Raw genomic sequence first — 26,617 nt, 5'->3', positions numbered from 1 at the left:
GATCATTAATATTTAAACAAAAGATATCAATGAAGAAATCATTCTCTATAGCATCCAGTAGGCTTGTTATATCAAGTTATTAATTTTATATTTTCTGAAAAAACAATATTTACAAATTATGAGTTTTATTTCTTTCTTCTAATCTGTTCCCTTTTAAAAGCCAACATGTTTTTTTGCTACCGCACTGGCCAGACTTCCCAGTGCAATGATGATTAGAAGTTATGATAGCAGGTGTCTTTCCCAATATCACAGGAGAAGATTGCCCAGGCACCATTAGATTAAAATGTTCCCTTCTATTCTAGCTGTCTATGAGTTTTAATATGAATATTGAGTTTTGCCAAGTGCTCTCTCAGCATCTTTTGAGACTCCTTGTTCTTTGCTCTTTCTCTATGGAAATTATATTGCTTCAACTTTTAAAATGCATCACCCATAGATTCTTGAAACATCCCCCACTTTATCAAGATGTGTCACTATTCTTTTTGTATAAAACTTGGTTTAAATTATTATTGGTATATGTTTGCACCAATGTTCATGACAGAAATTGATCTATAATTTCCCTTTCTTTATTGTTTTCATTAGGATTTAATGCCAAGGATTAAAGAAAAAAAAGAGGGCAAATAAATTTCTTCTCTGTGAATTATTTGTGATATTGTGTGTAAGATTAATCTGATTATTTTTCTAGACTTTAGATAAAAAAATCACAGAAGAGTCACTCTGGGGTGTGGAGTTTTCATTGTTGAAAATTATTTTATTCTAGATCTCTGCTATCCATCAGAATTGTTCCATTTTCTACTTTCTGTCAGATATGGTAAGATTTTTATAGTCTATACACTGAATGTGTTTTAGTTTTGAATAAATATTTTTATTACATTCTCTGATTAGCTCTTATTGACAGTACTGCTCCAGTTTCCCGTCTCTATCCCGGTGCTTTGTGGCCCTTCTTTTACTTCTTAGTCTGTTGAGCCAAAGGTTAATGAATTTCATTATTCTTTATACCACTTCATAACTCACATGTGTGGGTTATAAGCTTATGAGATTTTCAGAGGATAAAATCCATAAATCACCAAAACCAGGAATGTGAGAAACTGTACTATTCTGTGTTCTAACCATGGCATCAAACTGGTTGGAAAGACTAATGCACCCATCTGAACTTCGACTTTCCCACTTATCCTTCTGTATCTGAAGGACATGGTCATCTTTGTCATCTCCCAAGGTCTCACTTCAGTCAGTATTTTCACTGAGGAGTCACATATACAATTCTGTATATGTGATTTGCCGTTTTCTTTGATCAGAGCGTTTATTTTCTCTATGGTATCTTCTGAATCTGAGATTCATTCTTCTATCTCTGTCATTCTATTGGTTATGCTTGGTTCTGTAGTCTCCGTTCGTTTACCTAGGTTTTCCATATCCAGCCAGTTCTCGGTTTGTGTTTTCTTCATTGCCTCCATTTCAGTTTTCAATTCTTGAACTGTTTCCTTTACCTGTTTGATTGTTTTTTCTTGGTTTCCCAGGGTATCATTCACAGATTTACTCATTTCTTCAAACTTTTTGTTACACTTCTCATCCATTTCTCTACTCATTTCTTCAAACTTTTTGTTATACTTCTCATCCAATTCTTTAAGGGAGTTATTCATATCCTGTTTAAGGGACTCTATTGCTTTCATAATGGCACTTTTTTCCACTTCTTCTGGATTAAGGTGTTCAAGTCCTTCTGTTGTAGGGTCGTTGGGATCTGGTGTTTTCATGCTGTTTTTCAGATTGTTGGAGGAGTTCTTGCCTTGGCGTCTGCCCATCTCTTCCTTCAAATGCTCTCTATTGGATCCTCTGGTACCGGGTCAGTTTCCCTTGCTGGGCAGGGACTTCACTGACAGAAGGCCTACCTTTCCTCAGGCAGGCTATTGAAACACAGGCACTCCCTCCTTCCAGGTTGCGCCTATAGCCCAGGCCCAGTGCGCAAGGCAGTTGAGCTGGGGAAATTTTATGGCCCCCCTCCGATGGCTGTCTGCTTGAAGTCAGTGACCCTTACTGGTCAGGAATGTCGCTGAGCTGACACAGGGCCCACCTGTCCTCAGGCAGGCTTTTAAAACACAGGAACTGCCTCCTGCAGGGATGCTCCTACAGCCCAGGCCCAGTGCACAAGGCCGCTGAGCTGGGGAAATTTTATGGCCCCAGGGGGAAGGGAGAAATAAAGGAAGGTGTACCTGGATGGAAGCTGGGATGGCAGGCAGGAGAGCTTAGCAGGGTGGAGCCACCACTGCAGGGTGATTTGGGAGACTAGTTGGGAAGGTCTGAACTCTTCCTCGCCAGGCTCCTGCTGCGGGCCAGAAGCAAACTCACCCCTCTGATGGCTGTCTGCTAGAAGTCGGTGCCCCTTGCTGGTCAGGATGGGTCTTTATTTTTAAAACCAATAAGAATTCACACCACACTCTCAAGAAAATTCATCTTTCTTGGGGGTGGTCTCATCCTGAGCAATTTGTCTATGTGCTATTATCTTTCTGAAATGTAAGCCAACTGAAGTTTTAGGACAATGACTAGAGACTTTCTGGTGACTATTATGGGGTGTGGAGTAAAACGCTAAATGTTGACAGTAAAATATTTCAGTTGCTCTTACCTTTGTTCTTCCATCTTGAGCATAGGAAACATAGATTAGGTATCATTGGCTTTCAGATGGGTCTTTGAAAATTCAATGCACTTATATGTGGCTGGAGACATGGCTCAGTAGTTAAGAGCACTGCTTGCACTTTCAGAGGAGCCAAGTTTGATTCCCAGCACCCACATAGAAGCTAACAATGTCTGTAACTCCTTTTCCAGAGGGCCAGAGGTATCCAATGTCTTTATCTGGCCTCCTCAGGCAATACAGGCACATAGTTCATGGACATACAGGTGAGAAAAACCCTCATACACATAAAATAAAAATAAGCAAAATTCATTTTCAAAATGTTGGTGTGCTTATGTGCATAGTTAAACAGGAGTCTCATCCTTCAAAAAAAGAAGTATGAAAAATAAAGGCAGAGATTACAGACATTTATCCTGCTTTTGGCTACCTTGTGAGGCTGAGGAGGAATACCTTTTAGCAAAGGCAGTTCTGAGTACCTGTTATACAAATTCTGTACCAGGGTCTAGAGTTTAAAATCCCCATAGAAAATGTCATGCTGGGAGTAAAAATTCTCCAATTCAAGAGCAGAGGTTCCTAGCCCCAGTGCAAAGGCTCATCTCAGAAGAGGGAAGCTATTCCCCAGTGCAGGTAACAGACTCACACGTACATCTGCACACACATAAGGACTTACTTCTATTCCATCTTCTGGGTTCATTTTTATGAGTAGGACAATAGCCAACAAGGAATTTCTACTTCCCCAGTTTTGGCTAAGACTATAAGCAAATTCATATTCCTACATAAAGTTCTAGCTGACTGTCTGTCTGTCTGTCTATCTCCTAACTACAGTCATCTCCTTCTAAAACAAGTAGGCGTTTGAACCTAGATTGAGGACTAATAATCAGAGGAATCAGCAAAATTTGGAAAAACAAAGTTGACCCCTTAAAGCCACTGTGACCCTCCGTTTAGTGAACTGCTCTAAGAAAGTACACACTTCTACTCACCCCAATAGTATCAACAGTAGAGAAAGGAAAAAAAAATCATGTAATTTCGTTTGCTAGACCAATAGATTTAATTGGGGTTAATTATATGAGTATAGATACAGGTTACCTGCAGAATCATGGGCACGTTGGTCTCAATTGACTGTAGCTGGTCTTGTTTCTTTACTGTAAATTCTTAGAGCAACAAGGAGGAGCCTAGATGGGCACAGGAAAATAGAAAGAAGTGGAACGCACAGTTGGTAAGGCTGATAGAAGAACTGCATTGCTGTGCACCCGCTGTGCACTCTGCCCTTCTTATTTCCCTGTGCTTATCAACTATACCTCACTGCCACTCTATAATTTACTCGTCTTTCCTGAAGGTACTGTAGAAGCTGGGATTTTTTTAGGCGTGTCTATGGGAACTGGCCATTCCCTATACATCTATCTGTGATGGATCTATGAAGTATGCATGTTGATAAATTTCTGTTGGTTTTATTTTTCTTGTTAATACGTCTGCCTCAAAGGATCTCTTCTAGCCAAGAGATTAAGAGAGTGAAAGAAAATTTTTCTTCCCCAACAGTGACGAGCATGGAATTTTAAATTCGTACTTTTCCTTCCATGAGTGTAATCATTTTGGTCTATGAAACAAATTGACAGATAAATTGGAAAACTATTAAATTTCAGAAACACAAAAGCTACATTCAGACTAGGACTCTAAAAGGAAAGGCAAGATGGCTGAATCTTACAGAGAGCTGAGAAAGCACAATGGAGTTTGGGTGTTGACGTGTGTGTGGTAGGCTGAGGAAGAAGCGTTAAGAGATAGATTCTAGTGGGGATATTCTCCTTGGAAGATCAAGTTTCCAGGTGAGAGTTAATTAGAGTACTATGTCTGGGCCAGGTGGTGGGCTCCCGATCACTTCCTCCTGTGAGAAGCTCTCTTCTGAGCAAATAAGACGTGAGACAGAAGAGCCTATTCGTATCCACTAAGGCTTAACTTCTCCATTGTGGATTTCCATTACACATTCACATTTCTTTAGCAAGTAGACACTTCCCAGAGCTATTCTTCTATCTGTAAACTCCTGCAGTTTCTCTGAATAATAAATCCTAAATACGACAAAGAACTAGACTTGGGATAGGGTAATCTCTCCCTCATCCACCATGTCCATCTTCCATCGGCAGGCACTGGGCACTGGTGGCCTCTTTTAATTATTTCCTGGGAACTATATTACCTCACTTCAACCAGGAGTTAAATATTAGCTTTATGGTTAATACATGACAAGCACCTTTGGTGCAATGGCAGATAGGACACAATCCAACCAGGACCAGGCAAGCGGAGCTGCAGCTGGCAATGTGGGGTGGCCTGCCAGCTGCTGGTGGATATGAGAGGTGTCAAACTGAGTCCAGAACTCCAAGATGTCTTAATTTAAGTGTGTGTTAGTACTGACAGGTAACATGAAAATAATCTGACTGGCTAAAGAGTCAGGAATTGTCAGAGCAGTAGATAACATTCCAGCATGGAAAGAAAAGTGATTGTAATGAAACTGCCCCCTCCCCTCACGCATACACCATCCAGATAGGGGCTGAGATCTGCACATTGCCACTGGGCCCATTTATTGTTATATATAATTCTGACCTAAATGCTTCTAAACCTGAGAACCTTGAAAAAATCCTGAGAGTAAGCTCACATTGCTTCGTGACAAACCATCTTAATTATCTTTAAATCACAGCATGCCAAAAAATGCCTGGACCGCATTTAGCAACCAAATTGAGGCCAGAGAAATAGTTCAATGGATGCTTTAAAGGGCTGTGAGTTTAGAGAGCTGCTTCCTGATTGGTATTGGAAAAGCAGATTTATTATAATTAATATGTGATATCACAAACATATCAAGTTATACAATAGTTTCCTCTTAACCTTCAGAAACCCATAATAATAAGAGGTGCTAATGGGGAATAAAACTGACTGGACCCAGAGCAGGTAGGTACAGACCTGAAAGAGGATGCTCAGAGTATCAAAGACCTCACTGCTATCTATCGGCTTCCTTATAACTCTGATAACTGCTCGAAGGAGTTTTTCTGGGACAAGCTTGGATGTGAATTCAGGTCACATAACTGAGAGGACATGGTTATGCCATAAAATTGGAAGAATTGAACACCCTGTTAATCAGTATGGGGTAGCACCTTGTCAATTATTGAAGAACTCACTTTAAGGTTTTTAAAGAAGTATTTGGACTTGTTAGTTAATGTAGAGGCAACTCACAAGTGATAATATTTGCTTAAGCTCTCCACAGCAAAATCCATGTCACACACATAGACACAAACAAGGCATCTGTATGCTAAAGTCACATTCTCTCTCTCTCTCTTTCTTTCTCTCTCTCTCTCTCTCTCTCTCTCTCTCTCTCTCTCTCTCTCTGTTAGATAAGTCAGGCAGCAAATGCTCCTTCAGAATCGTGTGACCTTAGAAGACTCTGGAACATCCACAGTCTGGAAAGGAATAACCGGATTTACACGTACTGATGGGAAAGAACCACTCAGCACCTGGTGATAGCACCGCATTCAATCAAGGGAAATTAAATTCTAACAGGATTAAAGGAGTCAGCAGCTAATACATGGGAGCATGATTTCCCCCAAGCCTAAATGCACACTGAAAGCCCATCTCCTACAGGCAAAGCTGTTAAGGACATGGCATAATGCATTAAGGAGAGAGGGAGTCCAAATATCTGCAGAAAGTCTAACATTTTGTTTTGCTGTGGCAACACAGATCAGTTTTTAATCTCGTAAGATTTATTGCCACATTTTCTAACAGCGAATGTAAAAACATTCATCAATATGGGTTGTGGAAACAACCTAAGCACGTGGAAATTATATCAAGTTTGTGATTTGACCGCACACAGCCACACATACTAAAGCAATAGAGAGAATGACAGCAGTCGTTCATTTCATGATCTCTGTGATGGCTTTTTGGCATCTGCTACTGGGCATCAGAAACACAACTGCCTCCATCTGTCTTTCTGTACTTCCGATTGCACAAGTCCTTTTATAACTGAAAGGAGAGACCCACAGTGTATGCAAATCGGGGACCAACAGGTCCCTAACAGCAGTTAAAAGGACCTGCGTTATTCCCAGAATTGTTTCTATCCCTCGGAAGAAAGGTAGCACTCTTTTACGGGTAATCTCCCTTTCTCCTAGTGCTTCCTGCCGTAACAGCAGCGTGAGACGAAGGACTCCAGCTTTCTGGGCTGATTCATTCTCCTTTTTGGAATTGATCCTAGGCAATTTGAAGCTTCAGTTCTAAAAAAAAAAAAAACAAGGTTGAAGGGCCCAGGCGAAAGGGCAAGGGCAAGTCTGACGTTCGGAGGGGCCCTGTCTGAGCTGAAACTCACCTTTCCTGGGGGATGGTAGCCGCCTGGCAGCCTCTCCAGCAGGCTTATTGTTGTGTTTATTTCCAGCGGTTCTCAGCCAGGGAAGAAAATTGGTCTCTGTGGTAAATCGACTGAATTAATGGCTCCAATACCTCCCCCCTTCCAGTATCTTTACCCTCTGCCTCACAGCGTTCTAGTGCCCACCCTTTCTGACTTTAAGCCCAATAGTGGGACTTATTTCCTTCTCGGGGTAACAGTGATTGTAGCTTACCGAGTTAAAAAGAGTGACTATTCGGTTGCTTCCCTTGCCCTCACTCTGTGTAGAAAGGTCAGGGTAAACGCGCTGAAACATGGAAGATGTGGACTCTGGCCCAGTCGGGCCGGCAGGGAACATCCTAAACTAGGCGGGCGCCAGTGATAGCCACTCAGAGAAGAGCCCAACCAAGGCCCCCTGCTGTGCCACCTGCCTGCCTTTGTTTCTTTTCGATAATCTCACTTTTTTCTATAGACCTAGATCTTCAGAACCAGAATGGGACCTGAGCAGTCTTCCCACTGTGAGCAAGCACGTCCCTGTGTGCTTAGCATAGCCCTAGCCTCTCTGTAGCGACATCTGGGCATGGTTCTTGCAAAATGACTAAGTGCAATAAAAAAATGATGATTTCTTCAGTAGGTAGGTGTTCACTTTGCATCTTAGCTAAGTCCCCAGGATTGTTAAGTGTTAAATGCTAGATGCAAGCTGGTAGATATTTTTTTGTTCCTCTGTGGAGATTTTTTTTTTCCTTGTGCAATGAGATGATCCAAGGACCAGTAAATTTTTAGAACTGCTTTGGAACAAAATTTTCTAAAAGAATCAAGGTAAAGATAAATGAACTTTTATAGCTGCTGGTTTGCCTTTCTGCTAATAATCAATTGCATGTCAGAATCCAATCTGTGATTTGTATGAGAACACCCTCTGTGCCTTTACTTATATAAAATTAAAGAGATTTAGTTTAAAACTCAGTTAATGATTTCCACTTCATGGAGACGTGATAGAAGTTGAGCCGAGGACCTCGTGTCTGATAAATACATTCTCTACCACCAAGGTACACCCCAACACACAAAATTCCAGAATTATTAAGACAAGTAAATTTGCATATTTCCCTAAGAGACCCACTGTTGCACTTTGGGTTCTAGCTTGATAATAAACCACGATGATCAAAAATAACTTGGGAGGAAAGGGTTTATTTGGCTTCCACTTTCACAACACTGTTCATCATCAAAGGAAGTCAGGTGAGGAACTCAAGGCAAGAACCTGAAGGCAAGAACCGAAGCAGAAACCATGAGGAATCCTACTTATTCCTTTACTCCCTATTGTCTCAGCTTGCTTCCTTATCCAACTCAGCTCCAAGCTTCTGGCTGGGATTGCTTTCTAGCCCATGGTTTGGACTCTTCTATATTAATTATTAACCAAGAAAATGCCACACGGATTTGCCTATAAGCAATCTGATGGAGTCATTTTCTCAGTAGAGCTCTTCTCAGGTCAGTCTAACTCCTGTCAAGCTGACAAAACCAAACAAAGCCAAAACAACCAGGACACACACCAGATGCTTCAAAGGTCACAACAGAATAATAAAAATACTTTTAAAAGGAAAAACAATTCTAAACTTGTACACAACTAATAATCTCATATTGTAATATGCTTTGTAATAATGTAATAATCTAGTAACAATGTAATATTATAGTAATGTAATATATTTTTAATTAATTTATTTATTTTTGGTTTTTTTAAGACAGGGTTTTTCTGTAGCTTTGGAGCCTGTCCTGGAACTAGCTCTTGTAGACCAGGCTGGCCTCGAACTCACAGAGATCCGCCTGCCTCTGCCTCCTGAATGCTGGGATTAAAGGCGTGCGCCACCACTGCCCGGCAATATACTTTTAAAACAATAAAGAAAAACATAAAAGATAAACAAAAATGTTAGAAATATTGTCTTTATAGATTTGGAAAAGGAGGACTTTTAAATAAGTTAAAATGAGTTTTAGAATTAGACACACTTCTAGATATCAATGAAATATTATTGGAATTCCAGGCTACAATATGGTTTCAAGCATTTGTCTGTGTTAATATGTCGTGTGTGTGTGTGTGTGTGTGTGTGTGTGTGTGTGTGTGTATTATAAAATTTTGACTTTCTTTTTCCACCAGGGTCTTCATTTAGCAAAGTCTAGGCTTGTGCCGGCCACCATTATGCAGGGCTAGTTACAGTTTTAGCTAAAATACGAGAAAGAAAACTCCCCAGCTCTGTCTCTCTTAACACAGAAGTGTTATAGAGAAGATGAAACAAATGACAGGAAATGCACACTTGGGTTTGGCTGAGATCCAAGTTAAAGGAACTTGGATAAAGACTTTTTCTCAAGGATCTGGAGCAAAGATTTTTGAGTTGGACTATTTTTCACTCCCAGAATATTTCTTATGGGGATCTTAATTCCTTTTAATAATTGTACGAGGAATGTGAGCACTCATTACAAACTGGAAGCAACATTTGTAAGTCATGTCATATCCTACTCATTAGAGAAAGGGCAGTGCAATGAGTTGTACACAAAAGAGGACATCAGATAGTAACAATAATAATGGATACTTTTGCAATGAATGAATGAAGTAAAAAATAATAATGTTACTGAGTTTAAAGGTGTCTCAGAACCTGTGTACACCATGATACCATTTCAATAAACTCAGAAGTAAGTGATATATTATTGAGGATTATTCAAATGCCGAACAAAGGGATTACATAAAAAGAATCAGAAAATAGTTAAAGTAAAATTTCTAACAATGGTGTGTTTTAAGGGTTAAGAGATGGGAAGAGTGACAAGAGGCGAGCAAGAAGGAAGGATGAAAGCAAGGAAGGAGAAAGAGACTAAAGAACACTTAGCAAACACTAAGTCTTGATGTGATAAATGGTCCTTGGATCTCATCTTTCTGCCTTACCCACTTCCCTAAAGTGAACAGGAACAATTCAAGTCAGATTAGAAGAGTTCTTGGCATTTGTTATTCAGAATGTATTTTCCATCTTGAATTTGCTGTGTGTGAAGCCAGGAGCAATTACTTTTCAAGTGGATACACTGTCACCGCCTTTCAAGGTGTGATTGTCCTGCATTTCATCATAACTCCTTGAGCCAACTAGGGGTTCACATGCCAAGCATTATGGAATAAATGAGAATTGGAAATCTCTGCAACCATAAAGCAAGGAAATGCAAAATTGAATACTGACTAAAGGGCTATCAAGGGGCACTCTCTTCCTGAGAAAGGCACAGTGCTGTTGCACAGACTCATTTGAATATGCCTTTGCTTATTGCAATTCACCAGCAGTCAAACTACTGTCTTTATAAAATCTCTTCTACTTTACCAAATAAGGTTATTTCCACTCAGAAACTATGGATTAACAATTTTTCAGGGAACATTTTTCATAACAGCCTTGATATCTATTCATTTATCCAAGCTTGATTATAAAACCTTACAATGGATCAGTTATACCCCTGGGAACAACCCTCTCAGTCTCTGACTTCTCTGCAAGACAGACTTTAAGATTGTAGGTACTGCAATGCCAACACAGAAAGACCAATTCACTTGTTCATGGAAGATTTAAAAGGCATGGAGGATTTGTTTAGAGGTCTTATGTCCTCTTATCCAACCTTTATCATGGCATGAATGCTTGAGTAAGATTCCAAAAGCAATCTTAGCTTCTTTTGAGGATGCAAAACTCCCAGTGGGTCCCCAACTGAAAACTGACTTCATCAGGTTAGCCATTTTTTCATGAGCCTTTGGCAGCTTCCAGGAAATTGTGATTCCACTCCCTTGTAAGTTTTAGTTGGGGTGCAATGTTCACAACTAAATACATTCAAAGCAACTGTTAAACTATACATTGTACAGGCTGTTCTGAAAATTAAGGCTGTACAACTTGCCTACATTATATACATACATACAAACATGCATACATACATACATACATAAATGGACACATATGATAATAGTCCACTTCCCTTGTTGCCAATCTATTTATAAGATGTAAATTCCCATTAATTTAGGGAAATAAACCAAAGCCACTGGTATATAATGGCAAGGATCCAACTATGTTCTACTAGCCTAGTCACTTCTTAGCTAGGCCAGGAACCAAAGGCAGACAAGTCTCAGTGTCCTTAAAATTTATAATTAATTCCAAAAAAAAATCAAAGTTCAGTTTGTCTGCCTTGCTTAGGGTTTCTGGTAGTGTGTGTAGCCTTTATTTTGATTCCATTTTGTAATGGCCTTTATTTTGATTCCATTTTGTAAAGGTATCCCATCTTAAAGCTCAACAGATGGAAAAAAGAAATGAAATGCTGACAGAGCATGGAAAGAACTTCTTTAAATTTCTTCATGTCCCCCCCGCAAAAATAAATCTGAAAGTATATACAATATATATCAGCATCTCTAATTTAAAAATGCTCTCCAAAGGACACTGCTTGTGAGCACAGGAATAGTGGAGAAAACAGAGACCAAGTTGGTCCAGGTCCAATAAGAAACAAATGCCAAGAAAGGAATAAAAACAATAATTATGGTAATGGTGTTCTCAGAGACATAAAAATTACTGAGAATGGGCTATGAAAAGCTACAGAGCTACTAGACCCTAGTACACATCTCACTTAGGTACAAATCATGAAGGAAGGAAGGAAAGAAGAAGAGAATGAAGGAAGGGAAGGGAAGGGAAGGGAAGGAAGGAAGGAAGGAAGGAAGGAAGGAAGGAAGGAAGGAAGGACGGAGAGAAAGGATGGTGAGAGCATACTAAATCATGCTATGGCACAAGAAAGTTTTTAAAAGAGTGTGAGGGTAGTTTTTAATCAAGGCCCATCTTGAGAAAGCTCAAATCTCTGATTGGACCTATGTTCCCATGACCTACAATGTGGTCAGTCATTGGCTTAGAGAAGCCTGTGGGAGGTGTAGCCTCAGCATAAACTCATTGTTGGACTGTAGACCTCAGTGAATAGATTCCTGGAGTTTCAACTTCATGTGGTGAATGTCTTCATGGGCTATGAAAAAGACAGAAAAAATCAAATCGTATTTAAAGATGTTTTCTCAAATAGCTAGCTAAGTAAATCATTATATACTATGCAGTTCCAAGATTCCAATTGCTCACAAGCCCAAACATTTCTTTCGTGATTATGAGATTACAGGTCTCATGGCTAGGTATAAGTTCATGTTAGCTCCATGTACCAGTCATTTTAAGATCTTGGCTTAAAAAAAAAGGATCATCAGCTTTTTGTAGGTGAGAAAACGGTAAAGAACATACCAAACCTTGCAAATGCCCTGCTCATATCACATGTGGTGATGCTCCATGGTCAAAATGAGTCACAGAGTCAATCTCAAAGTGACTGAGGTTAGAGGGTGTAGTCTTGTTGTGTAAGGAAACTTTGCAATTCTAACCATAAAAACAATGGTATGCACTCTTACTATGAAGAAACAATTGAGGAATTGTCATTGTCTTCTATTGCAAACTAATGTTGCTTCTCTGGTGAGGAAAACACTGTCATTGTAAGATATAGCAGTAAGAATGTTCGATATGTCTCATCCACCAGCACTTCCTCAGTCATCTCTTTATCTTCCTCTCTTCTAGATGAGACAATTTGACGTCAGAATGATATAGATATACATATCACTTATAGTGTCAAATGCTTCAATCACAGGTGGAAATAGTATCAAAAAGCTTCTAAGTTTCATCTTTATATTTTGTCAATTATGAATATAAGAGGAAGACTGAAATACCTTGTGTAAATATCATGACTTAAACAGATGATAGAGAATGATTTTAGTGAATAAAAAAATACATAGAATCCTGAAATTAAAAAAAAAATACTTTTAACAACCAAGAGTCACTCAATGCTTAGAAGTACAGTCTGTGAACTTAGCCACTTCTAAACTGGCATATTCCAATATAGGTCTTTTAATAAAACTGGAATGCATAATGGCAAGAGTAAAAAAAAAAAGGAAAAGGTTATATGGAGGTGTCTTACTAATATCTAGTCCACCCACTAACTAGTAAGGCTAACAAAACTTTACCATATAGCCAGCAGCACTTGGGTTGTTTGTGGCTTAGTAGTACAGTATTCACCTAGCATATGTAAAATGCTAGGGCGAGATGCTGGATTCAGTCTTCCTCACTACAAGAGGAAAAACAGAACTCGGCTTTGGAGAAAAGAGAAGTGGGGGCACTGACAACACGCCTCAGTGGAAAAGGTACTTGGCACTGATAAACAGAGTTTGGTCTCCTGAACCCGAAGGTTTGAAGAAGAGAACCATCTCCAAGAAATTTTCCTTTGGCCTTCACATGTATGAAATGACACATGTGTGTGCACACACACATGCATAAACTTACACATAAACATACACCTGTATGATATTTGTTTGTATTCTGACAAACAAAGATTGTCTGAACATCAATGAAGCAGAGCAGTCAGCCACCAGAAATTTCTTACCTCTACTAAATCTTAGAACCAAATGGGATCTCCTATCTGTATGAATTTTCACACTTAATAGGGACTGAGATCTTGCCTCTATAAATCCTCAGACTGAATGTGGAAAATCCTGTCTCTGCCTGCCATATTCAAGTCTCCACTTCCCATATGTTGGATCAAAGGCTTGAGTCTCCTATGTGCTGGTATCAAAGGCATGAGATTCCAAGTATTGGAATTAAAGGTGTGAGCCACCACTGCCTGGTTGCATTTCTCCTTTTCAATCTTTTGTAGCCCAGAGTGGCCTTGAATGCCTGATCTTTCTCCTTCTTCCCCAGTGCTGGGATTAAAGGAGCGTGACACCCCTACCTGGCCTCTATGGGTAGCTCTGCCCTCTCATCTCCAGGCAAGCTTTACTTGTTAGAACACAAACAATTTAGCACATGACAAACACAAGTGTATATATACAGAGAGGCACACTAAATGAAGAAATAAATGTTAATTAAAAATATATTAGTAGCACTAAGTCCTTGGGACTTTGTAAAAGTTAGAGGAAGTTTAAAAATCTACCTCATAATTTGTAAGCAAATAGAGAATACTTCAAAATGATCATGAACAAATGAACTCAAAGGAATAAAGAAAAACATGAACATCAAGAGAAAGATAGAAGTAAAGCTATTCCCTTACCCTTCCCAACACAAATAATATTACAAAAATCAAGGAGATAGTAGAGTATCAAAGAAAGACAGAGAATGACTTAAAATGGGATTTTCTGCCAAGAAGCAAAAGAAAACTTCATGGTAGATACTACAATTGCTATGGAATAATTGATCAAAGATGAAATGACATGTGACATGGAATTAGTCAAAATAAACTAAAGTACAACTAAAGAAAGTGTTGGTAGAAAATTAACCTGCATTTTATACACTTTCATAATACGTACAGCCGTAGTTTTCAATGGATGAATACATGCTATGATAATTGGAACCAAACTATGTCAATGAAACAGACAGAAAAGAATGACCAATATAATTTATATTAAAATTTAATTTGTATGAAGAGCAGAAGGAAGGCGAACATGAAAAAGGAAGTCAGGACCGCGAAGGGTGCGTTCACCCACTGATATAAGGGGACTGATCTAATGAGAGCTCACCAAGGCCAACTTGACTGGGACTGAACGAGCACGTGATCAAACCGGATTCTCTGAATGTGGCTGACATGGGGGCTGACTGAGAAGCCATTGACAATGGCACTGGGTGTTGTTTCGTCTGCATGGACTGGCTTTTTGGGATCCTTGTCTGTTTGGATGCTCACCTTACTGGAACTGGAGGGAGGGGGGAGGAACTTGGATTTCCCACAGGGCAGGAAAGCCTTACTGCTCTTGGGGATGGTGAGTGAGGAGGAGAGGGAGTGGGGGGAGCGGGAGGGTATTGGGAGGAAGGGAGGAAGTGGAAATTCTTTAAATAAATAAATAAGGGAAAAAATTAATTTGTAGATAAAAATATTAGCAGTAATATTAGTCAATGGGATTAATGCTATAAATAAAAAAGTTTAAATTTCCAGATACCAGATTTCAAAATATATTTAAAGAATTAAATGAAATAGTTATAGTTGGGTTACCATGTTTGCTAAGTTTAGTTTTTACACGTTTTGAATGTAGGGCATATGATGTATGTAGATACATACATATTTGTATATATATTTATCACAAAAAATTATTGCCCAAATCATGAATCCTCTTAAAACACAAATCAGCTTTTCATTGGGACTGGAAACAAAAGAAGTACAATTGCTGTCATCACAATTATTCATAATTGTTCCAAAATATAAAAATGGAAATCTGAAGGAAATTATTATTATTTACAAATTGTGTGATTATACTGTCTAGAAATCTTCAGCATAGCAGCAATTGGAGTTAGCAAGAGAATTCATTAGTGCAGCGAATCAAAAGATAATCAAATGTAGTTTTCTTATGTAATAATACTTTAGAGGCTATAATAGAAAAAATGATTGCATTCACATTAATTATACATATTAATATTTCATGAATATAAAGCAATAAAGAACAACTATAACCACAGTTTAACAAACTTTGTATAAAATTGCAAACTCTACTTAGAAAAGGACTTAGGTCAATGAATTATTATATTTCATGTGGCTTGGTAGTAATATACTGGAAAAGTCAATTTTTAAAAATTTAACAAAAACATCCAGATAACATAAAGAAATCCTAATGCCTAATTTTTTCTTTGTAAGAATTAATAACACATATTTTAATATTTATCTGAGAAAATAAATATGCAAATATGACTAGAAAGATAAAAGACAAGAAAGGAAACATAAAAGCTTTGGTTTACCAAATATTAAACATACTGAATAAGAGTTCCGAAAATCACACAGTAAATAGGAAACTTCAGTGTTTAATTTTCCATTGAAACAATCAGTGAGCTGATATTTAATTACTATTCTATTGCTATGATAAAACACCATGGCCTAGGCAATTTATAGAAGAGTTTATCTGGACTTAATCCAGAGGAATAAGAGTCCAGCACGGCAGAGAGTCATGGCAGCAGGTACAGGCATAGTGACAGGGACAGCCAAGAGATGATACCTTGACTCACAAGCAGAAAGCAGAGAGTGAACTGGAAATGCCATGAAGCTTTCTAATTTCAAACAAAGTCAGAACCCAGTGACATGCTTCCTCCAGCAAAACCATACCTTTCTAAACCTACGCAACCAACATCACAAACTGGGGGCCAAACAGTCAAACCCATGGGTCTGTGAGAAATATTCTTACTCAGACCTTCTTGATCAGTTAGATGCTTGGTGAAAGCAGAAAAAAATCACAGAAACATATAAACTCTTCACAACAAGAAAAGACAAAGTGGGCTTCATAAAAATTAAAATGTGTGTTTACTAAATACATTGTGAAGAAAGAAAAAAATAAAAACAGAAAGTATCATATTTTAAAAGTGATTTACTTTAGTATTCAAACCGAGAAATTCTCACAACTTAATAACCAAAGGATGAACAATGCAATTAAAAAATAAAAACTATGGGCTATCTTTTTTTCCCACTTAAAAATTAAGCATTGGTATACAGTATACATGTCTCTAAAAATGCATTATAAATGGTCCATCAAAATATGCTTCAGTTAACTTGTCATTAAAGAAGTAAAAATAAAAAGTACATGGTTGGAGAGATGGTTCGACACTTTAGAGCACATGTTATTCTTGCTGAGGATGCAAGTTCAGTTCTCAGAACACATGTGACCTTTCAAAGCTGTTTACAACTCCAGTTCCATGGTACTTTATGCCTCATCTGACCTCCACAGACTCCTGCATTTATCTGGTATATATACATACCCTAAGGCACACACACACATCTCCATTAAATAAATAAATAAGGAATACAAAAATGAAAACTATGATGGTACAACAATAATAAGTAAAAGTAGCAATTGTATTCAGGACTATGATAATGTAGAGATGGTGATACATTATTGGAGGAAATGCATAATGATACAGCTGCTGTGAAAAGTTTGATGTATTGTTTTACAGATGAGAACTGATAGGTGACCAATCAGCTTCTAGCTTGTATTTCTAATAGAAACAAAAGACACATATGTTGCTTGAAGTTCCTTATCCCATTGTAAAAGTGTCTATAGGCACTTTTAAAACATAAACACTCAAGGGCTTAATATTAATTACAAACTTTTTGGCCTAATAGCTCAAACTTATTATCAACTAGCTCTTACAACTTAAATTAACCGATTTCTATTAGTCTATATCTTACCACGAGGGTCATGGCTTGTTATGTCACATCTTGTTTCTTTAGCCAATGTAGGCATCCCCCAGGCTCTGCCTCCTTTTTCCCTGTATCTTTGATTGGATTTCACCTGGCTCTATTCTGCCTGGTAATTGACTAAACCAGTTTCCTTATTAACCAAAAGTAATAAAACATATTCACAGCACACAGAAGTGTTGTGGAATGTCCTCCTGTATATGTGTTGCTTTTAATGGGTAATGAATAAAGCTGTTTCTACAAATGGCTTAGCAGAGTAAATCTAGGTGGGGAATCAAACAGAGAAATAGAGAGAGTGGGCATGTAACTGCTGAAGGAGAAAGATGCCAGAAAACTTTACCAGTAGGCCACAGCCTCATGGTGATACATAGATTAGTAGAAATTGGTTAATTTAAGATATTACAGCTAGCTAGGAAAATGCCTGAACTATTGACCAAACAGTGTTGTGCTTAATATATTTTCCATGTGATTATTCATGGCTGAGCAAGTAGGAAAGGAATGAACAGTCTCCCTTTACAAAAAAAGGGCATCTCATATCACATATACTCATAGAAACATGTACATGAGTTTAAATGTGTGGTGCTATATCATTCATATCCAAAACATAAATTGTTCATATGTCTTTCAATGGATGAGAAAAATTTGTGATTTACATGTGTAAGATATAGATGTGTATAGATCTGGTTTTTATTTATTTAAAAAAATCAATGAAATCTTAATAATTGCAGCAACTCAGATGAACTTCAAAAACATTATGCCAAATTCAAATTTTGATTCCGACATAAGAGGTCAAATATTATGTTTCCTGTTTAATAAGAAATGCAAATATAATTATATAAAATAGATTGTATGAACATCAGAATCTAAGTGCCTGGGCTGGAGTAGGAGACTAAGACATCTGGATTTCAAACAGGATTATAAATTCCCTGTTGAAAATATCAACAGCATGCTCTAGTTTTATGTTTCTCCAAGTTAGGAATGTCATAAATGGAATAAAAGTAAGATTTTTTTATTTACTTAAAAATAAAATGTGTAGACTCTGTGACATGAATTGAGTAAACACCAAAATTGGTTTACAGAAACCTTGTTCTCATTTTTATGATAACCAACTATATTGCTGACTGAAAATATATCATCAATCTGATGATTTTCTACATTTCTAACAAACCAGTAAAATAAGCGTGCATTTATAGTGGACGCAAAATGTAGGGGCTTGGATGATAGTAGACAATGAATCAAAAGTAAAGGCAGAGCTTAAAACAGAGAAGTCATGTTTACCTCTTTGCACTAAAAAGCCTTGCCTACCTGTTTTTCTCACTTCCAGCTTCCTCTTGAAATCATCACCCAATAAATTCTTAGAACATAAATCTTCATTCAACCTCTGCTGTTTGTAATGCTCATTCAAGACCCTACAACACAGAGATTCATGAACCCTTTGTATTTCCATATACTACAATTAGATATAACAAATGAGTTCATATAATCTCAGAGGTTAGAGGTCATTATTTCTTCTGTGGTGTTTCTGATAAGTGATGGCGATGAAGTCAAAATGAAAAATATCTGAGTGTTTAACCCAAGCTTTATTCTGCTGCAGGCTAAAGGTCCTCCCATAGTTGTTTCAATTAAAACTCACTGCTACTTGTCTAGAAAACAATCTAGATATAAACCAGCATTATAGCACATGTGTTGTCCAAGTCAGCGGTATGCGAAATATATGATCCTTTCCAATTGCAAGGCAGTGGTGATTCTGTAAGTAGTTCAGTGCTGATTAAACTACTATTCTCCTGTCTTTCCTCCAAAATAAACATACCCAGGTACCCACAATATCCATATAAATTGAGCATGCTCATAAAAATTTCTTGTTAAAAGTCATAAAAGAACTTTTCCATATTTAATTCTAGATCACTAGTAAAGAGTTTGGTTTGCCTTCTTCTCTCATGACCAAACTTAATAAAGTTGAATGATTCTAAACAGGCTGTCAAAAATGAAAAGTGCCATGCCTTACCTCCCTGTGGATGCTGTGAGCGATAGTGATGGCTCACTTGACCAAATCTGCCCATTAATGCCATAGTGGCAAGAATGTCATGGTGGATAACTTATGCTTGTCTTGACTGAATTTAAGGCCTATTGACCTATCCTTATCCAGCCCATTCCCTTACTTTATCCATCCAAAGTCCATAGATCACCATGCCTTCCTTTTGAGTATATCTTACTTGTAAAATCAGCCAAAAGTCTTAAGAGTAGAAATTTATGGCCAAAGCATTCCTGCTCACACCTCATGGTCACTGCAACAGCTGTTCCCTCAGACTAAAGTATTTACCCCCAGGGGCCAATTTTTCACTTCCTTCAAGCCTTTGTTCAAATTTAAGTGTACAATGACGGCTACTCTTTCCCCTTGTAATTCTTCCCATCACTTCACTCTGATATTTTATTCTTCTTCCTCATGCTTTGTCATTTATTACTTTCTAAGATACCGTACAGGTTGCTTTGTTTATTCTTGGTAGTCTTTTTATTCTAGTGCAATGCTATTTAAACTCTTTAAAAGATTAAGTTCTTTATTTTTCTCTCTACAGCTGATAGTGTGGACTATACTCTCTCTCCTATGGCTCTCCAACTTCAGTGCTAAGGTATTCCTTCTCTAACTATAGGTACTGACCGAGGCTGACAACTCAGGAAACATTCTTAGACTCACAAATTGATGCGGGCTTCACACTGTCTTATAGAACTTTCTCAAAGAACAGACCATGCTCAAAGCCTAGAAGTATAAAGACTCCACTTTGGTACATTGATGAGGGAAAACTGAAAAATTTTGGTCTTAGGGTTTTTTTTTCTATGATAAAATATGACCAAATAAAATTGGGAAGGCGAGGGTTTATTTTATATTATAGTTTCAGGTAACTGTAAACAGAGACTGCTTATTCATTTCCTGAATGACCCAAATAATCACACAGAAGCTATATTAACTACTATAAAAAAGTTTCATCAATAGCTTAGGCATATGCCTAGCTATCTCTTAGATCTTAAATTAACCAATTTCTATTAATCTGTGTATTGCCATGAGGCTATGACTTACTGGATAAAGTTCTGGCATCTTTCTCCTTTGGCAGCTATATGGCATGTCCCTGACTCCACCTTCTTTTTTTTTTCTATATATCTGATTAGATTTCCCATCTGGATATATTCTGCCCTGCCACAGACTGACACAGCTTCTTTATTAACCAATGGTTTAAAACATAATCATAGCTTACAGAGAGAAATCCCACATCAGCTAACAGTTCATCATTGAGAGAAGTCATGCAGGAACTGAAGCAGAATAGGAAACAAGAGGCAGGAAATAATGTCAAAGCCATACATACATGAATGTTCCTTACTGGTTAGTCTGTGCCTTTTTAGTGGTCCTCTTCTGGTCTCCACAGGCAGTACATTCACATGGTACACAGATATACATGTACGTAAAACACTCATACAAATAACATGATATATAGCCTAAACTGACCATCTCCTGTGATCATATTGGTGCCTATCTCAATTATCATCAGAGAGGCATAATCTAGCAATTGATGGAAACAGATGCAGACCTACAGTCAAACATTAGGCAGAGTTTGAGGAATCCTGCAGGAGAGAAGGTAAATTCTACCCTATCAACAGGTCAAGGCAGTTTTCTTTATTAGTTAATAGTAATCACAGCATACAAGGGATATCCCACATCACCTCCCCTTTTCTGCTTAAATAAAAAGAAAGGCTTTAACATAGTAAAATTACATATAACAAAACAGATATTAGGCAAGAATTAGTCACAATATTTATATCTACTCTATCTTTTATCACAACGAAGGAAAATTATAATAGCAACTATCTATTCTTCAACTCTATCAAAGACTCCAGAAGTAATTATGAAGTACCTTGTAAGAAACTTCCAAAACTCTAGAATTGATAGAGACATCTTGCTGCCTGAACAGTTTTGTGGAAACACCCGAGTCTGCATCACCACCCTCCTGGTACAGATAGCGCTTTCCTTACCTTTTATGAGCTGGATAAGGGCCTAGGGGTTAAACACAAGACACACACACAGAGAGTCCAGGTCATTCGCCAAGAGGTGAATGTCAAGTTTTATTTAGCTTTCGTCAGGTTAATATACCTCTTTTCCCAGAAGAGAAGGACCCCCTCCCAGCCAGGAGTGAGATCACAGCTTTGAAAGCCTGGTGCCAGAGTAGCAGGTTCTTCCCAGGCAGGGGGTACTGGGCTGGGAACTGTGACAGACAGGTGAGAGAGGAACCTTGGCACCATGAGCTCTCCCGGGCAAGTTGGAAATTACCACACCAAAGATAGAACAAACCCTGCGGCTAATTCACCAGGCTAGCAGAGCAGAGCACAGAACTTAGCAGGAAACTTTAGCTGGTTAGCCAAAACAGTCCTTGATTTGCATCCCAAGGAGCAAGGGAAGGCCCAGACCCTACACAGTCACTCGAAGTTCTTTGTATCATTGGCGCATCCATCTTCAGCCTACAGGCTCATAGTATCCAGTAGACTTTTCCATGAAGCAGGAAATTTCAGAGACAACTCTGCCTATAATGGCAGTTTGTCAGTCTTTTTTTTTTTTTTCTGTGTCCTGAAGAATGTCTAGCAGAGTGTTTCGTGAAGCAGCCATCCTGAAAGATCATCTCACCTCTAGGTAAGTTCAACGGTCATTTCTTTGTGGGTCCTGCATGTCCAGTTCATCAAGGAGATCAGGCAAGAGAAGTTTCTTGCTCAAATGCCTAATAGACTCCATGAGGAGCCTCTTCAGTGCCCATCTTACTCTTGAATTAGCTTGGTGCTGCCAGGAACAGATGTGTCTCACTGTCATTAAAAGTCCTTACTTCTTAAAACATTTTAAATGCCATATTCTATAGTCTTTTAAAGGTTCGAAGAATGTCTATGCATCTGAAATGCATCTCTGTATATCTAGAAAGTCTAACTAACATGACTACAAGCTTGACTATTATAGATGATTATCTATTAGCCTATATTTCTTAATTATACATTATTTTTAAATAGGCTGCACAAATGCAATACCTTAATCAAGAGCAGAAATATACATATAACAAAATTGACCTTAAATTTGTGTCAATAAACCAAGATCCATATCAATGCAAGTCTCTATAGCATATTCCTGTTTAAATGTAAAGAAGCATTTATAAACAATATTTGGGATTTGGGGCATAGTTTTCTAGATTACTTCTTGTTGATTGGGGTGATGTTAATCAGGTCTTTCATGGTATTTTCTGTGTGCTAGTTTCCTCTCAGTCAGCAGTTGAGTGAAGTAATTTTTGGGGATATTCAAGACAACTTTTCAGGTGGTCTTAGTCCAACAAACCACATTAGTCTGGAATTAATCCACAGGTTCTCATCTTCTGTTGGAACAAAAGCAGAACCTCTTTTCCAAAATAACATATCCTTAGACTCAAATTTTGAAGACAAGATACCTTTAAAGTATATATGTTGATTACTTAGCATCTTCACAGTCAAAAAATTCAAAGAAAATACAATAATATATGTAATCCAAACTCTCTGTGAATTTTCCATCTTTATGTGGCTTATTTTTTATTTCTCTCTTCCAAGCCTATGTATATTTATCCAACATTGTGACCCATGTAGAGGTCTTTTGTGTCTGAATCTGTCTTATTGTGTATCTGTAATTCTTTACTGTCCAGGAGTGCTTCTTAAAATGCAAAGCATTTCTTAAAACCTTAAACTGTGTCATTGCTAGGGTTAATACGGCACTGCCTGCTTGCCCCTTACAATCCAACATGGTGAAAGTCTGTTCACCGCCTCTGCAAGCCATGCACATTGCCCCAGTTCCAAGTATGCAGTTGGTCTATGTTGAGCCATTAAGCAGTTTGTAACACCCTGCTTACAAGCCCTATTTAAATGCTTGGCCTCCTGAAAGACCATGACCCAGAAAGCTGGCATTTCAAAATGACACTTTTTCTGATACTGCTGAGTCAGGAAAAACTCTCTTAAAGGAGCTGCAGTATGCCACCAGTGAACAGCAAGAAACTGTGTTAAACTCTGTATTTTTGTGTTTAGAATTCCTTTTCAAGTGCTCTCAGATTTTAAATGGATTTTAGTCAACCATGATGGTACCAATTTGTTGAGGGAGGGCTGCTTGTTTTGTTCTGAGCTTCTTGGCCATGAAATAATCACACAGAAACCATAATATTCAAATCACTGCTTGACCCATTAGCTTTAGCTTCTCATTGGCTAACTCTTACATCTTAATTTATCCCATATCTAGTAATCTGTGTATCACCACATTGCTATGGCTTACTGAGTAAAGTTCTGTCTGGTTCCAGTGGGGCTACATGGCTTCTTCTAACTCCTCCCCCTTCCTCTCAGCATTCAGTTTAGTTTTTATTGCTTCCCTAAGCTTTGCCCTATCAACAGGCCAAGGCAGTTTTCTTTATTATTTAATGGTAATCGCAGCATACAGAGGGGAATCCCACATCAGTAATGGATGAGGGGTAAGGGGGAGGGCTGGAAGGAGAGGAGAGAGGTGAAACTATGACCTGGATGTAAAATAAGTAAATCAATCAATAATTTTTTTAGAAAAATTAAATATTTTAGAATAAAAAAAGGACTGTGTAGCATTCAGCCATACATAGTACAGCTATATCATACTTTCTTCTCACTGAGGAAGATTAACAGAAAGACCATGAGAACCAGAAATAGCAGACATTTCTAATGAAACAGTAATTGCTGAACAAGATGGAACTGTTGCACACATGACATCATAACCACTGTGATGTCTGCACAAGACTAGCAGAGGATCAAACAACCCTAACATGTTGGGACCCAGAATGTACTGGGAGAGGCTCATGAATCCCATTTCTTAAATGGGGAGCTATTGCTACTTGCTAGCTCCGATTTGAGGTAGAGGCATCTTCAAAGATGAAGTCCCTGAGAGGCTAACCTAGCTCAGTAGATGATCCTACATTCACAAACATACAGGTGACATAGGAAATTGGGTGGGAACAAAGGTAGGAATAATAGGGAAAAATTAGAGGTGTAGAATGAGAGTTGATTTGATCAAAATACATGATATGCTTGTATGAGATTCTCAAACATTAAAACACATTTAAGTAAAAAAAGACAATATAAATATATGTTGATTCTCTCCTTGAGGCTTGGGATAGAGTAGGGTGTAATAAGAGAAATGATATTCATTGTATGTAGTAATAAATGACCTAGCTACAATAATCAACCTTTTGAGCAGATATTATTTTACTCAACCAGTGTTACATCAACTGGCATCATCAGTACCACCTGAGAGCTTGTTAAAAGGGAAGAATCTGAAGTCTCAACCACGAAATCAAGATCATTATAATGTTTTAATACATTTATTGCCTTTCCGCTTTTCATTGTGTCACTAGATTTTAAAATTTTTTTCTCTTTCCAGACATGGTTTTAGGTGCAGTATGTCTGGTTACATTCCATCAGCCAAAGCAGGCTACGTGACAAAATCAGTCATTATTGCCTGAAGACTGTCTTTAGAGCTAAACAGAGTGAGTGCATAGCTGCTGAGCTGTTTGTCAAATAGTACAGAGATTATTAAAGAATTGTGGCCATTTTATTTAGGCAATTACTGCGAAGAACCAAAGACTGGAGCTATGTGTGTTAAAGGTCTTTGCAAGGGTTTCCTTCAGCGTGTAACTGAGTTTTACAGAGCCATCTAGGATGCAACACCCTCTCTTGGTGGAATTCTGGAGAGTACAGTTGCATATCTTCCAATGATTCTTTAGTGTCCTAAATGAAAAGGTACTTAGGACTCCGGCCTGTCAGTCCTTATATTAACCTAACTATTATTCTCAGAGGAGATTATAGGTTGTTGATGACCACATGAATGATTTTGCACTAAATCCCTTGGACTCTTGGCTGTCTTCTCTTTCTATGTGGTATGTTAGCTTTGTGAAACTGTATTAGAATCTTTTCTTTGCTCACCTCAGTATGAACTAGAAACAGACTATAGCAGTGTGATGGAGCCTGCCCCAGACTCATCACTATGCTCCAAGTGGTGGCCACTGGCCTATCTTTGTTTAATCAGTTATTCCTACTTCTGTTCCTTAGGTTAGTATGATTCACACTTTACTTCATTCATTAACACTGTATTTGTGGAGTCTGTTCACATTTGTGCATATGTAAGATTCTTACTCGTTCTCTTGCTTTGCTATATATCCCACATGGATGTGAACAATTTCGGAAATTCCAGTCTTTTAAATATGCGAAACAATTCTCGTAGGATCATTCTACACTATTCCTTTTGTTAGATTAATGTATGCATTACTTTTAAAAATAAATTTATATTTTTATTTTATATATACATACTGTATTTTTGTCATTTCATACCTTCCCCTCTACAGCTCCTGGCTTCATCCCCTTCCATACCTGTTGGCCCCATCTCAAATTTGTGATATTATTTAAAATGATTTTGTGTATTCACACACACACACACACACACACACACACATATATATATATATATACAGTTATATATAATAGAAAAAAATATATAAATACAGCTTGCTGAATGCATTTAGTGTTGCTCACATGTGTATATTTTTAGGGCTGACCACTTAGTATTGAATAACTAATTAGAGATCTCTTGCCTGGGGAAAATTAATTTTCCCTTTCTTAAGAGTTGTTAATTGCCTGTAGCCCTGCATATCCTTGTACCCACAGATAAGTGTAGCTCTCACTTCTCATCAAAGATTTATGCACACGTTTCTTAGGAGTATATAGCTGTGAGCACTGGCTAAGCCATAGGATTCATATATATTCAACTCAATTTGAAGAGGTGAATTTTAAATTCAGTCAAAGGTGATGCTTATAGGTATGTGCTTCTACTTTTTACTTATAACCTTGTAATAGTCTACTTAAAACCTAATAAGCCCATTTCTTCAGAAGCCTAAGCAATTTTTGTCGAAATTAGGCAGTTTTAAAAATTGCACTGGCTCCTAATTACCCTGGGGTGATATTCAGTGTCTTCCTTTTACTATGGTAAGAAATAGACATTCTTGCTTCCTACACTGACATGCACAGTAAAAAGTGTCTTAGCACCTCATTGGTCAATATGTCCACATAAATAGATAATGAATCTGGGAAATTGCTATTCTTTTATTGTCCTGGTGGTTGGGCCGAAAAAGAGATGTATTGTTCTAGACCCAATCTAGGAGATGTATGTTCTTTCTGGACAAGAGATGGCATTGATTTTCTAATCATCCTTGCATATGGGGCACTATGTTGGAAGTAGAACATTATATATGATTTGAGAGAGAAAAGATCCCTTGTGGCGAGCAGGGAGGGAGAGTAAACCTATAAATTGTAGTACATTCTTTCTTTCACTAATTAGCCTCTGGTCACAGTGTTTATCACAGTAACAGAAAAGAAAC

The 26,617-nt window shown here is 37.9% G+C and overlaps 1 long non-coding RNA gene across 4 annotated transcripts in view; it reads right to left on the bottom strand.

Moving 5' to 3' along the window:
* Positions 1-21,308, bottom strand: part of LOC125413781 (uncharacterized) — a 39,315-nt gene extending 18,007 nt beyond the window's left edge. The window contains exons 1-2 of one of the 4 annotated variants that reach the window (XR_015739059.1): positions 21,210-21,308; positions 3,704-3,789 (exon numbers count right to left, since the gene is read on the bottom strand). This is a non-coding gene — a long non-coding RNA (uncharacterized LOC125413781). The other 3 variants (XR_015739060.1, XR_015739062.1, XR_015739061.1) reach the window with 3 other exon arrangements.
* Between the last annotated feature and the right edge of the window lie 5,309 nt (positions 21,309-26,617).

This window comes from Myodes glareolus, chromosome 10 (assembly GCF_982192425.1).
Source record: "Myodes glareolus chromosome 10, mMyoGla1.1, whole genome shotgun sequence".
NCBI classification, from domain to species: Eukaryota; Metazoa; Chordata; class Mammalia; order Rodentia; family Cricetidae; genus Myodes; species Myodes glareolus.
The sequence above is the reverse complement of the archived record's forward strand: the minus strand, read 5'-3'. Positions and strand labels throughout refer to the sequence as shown.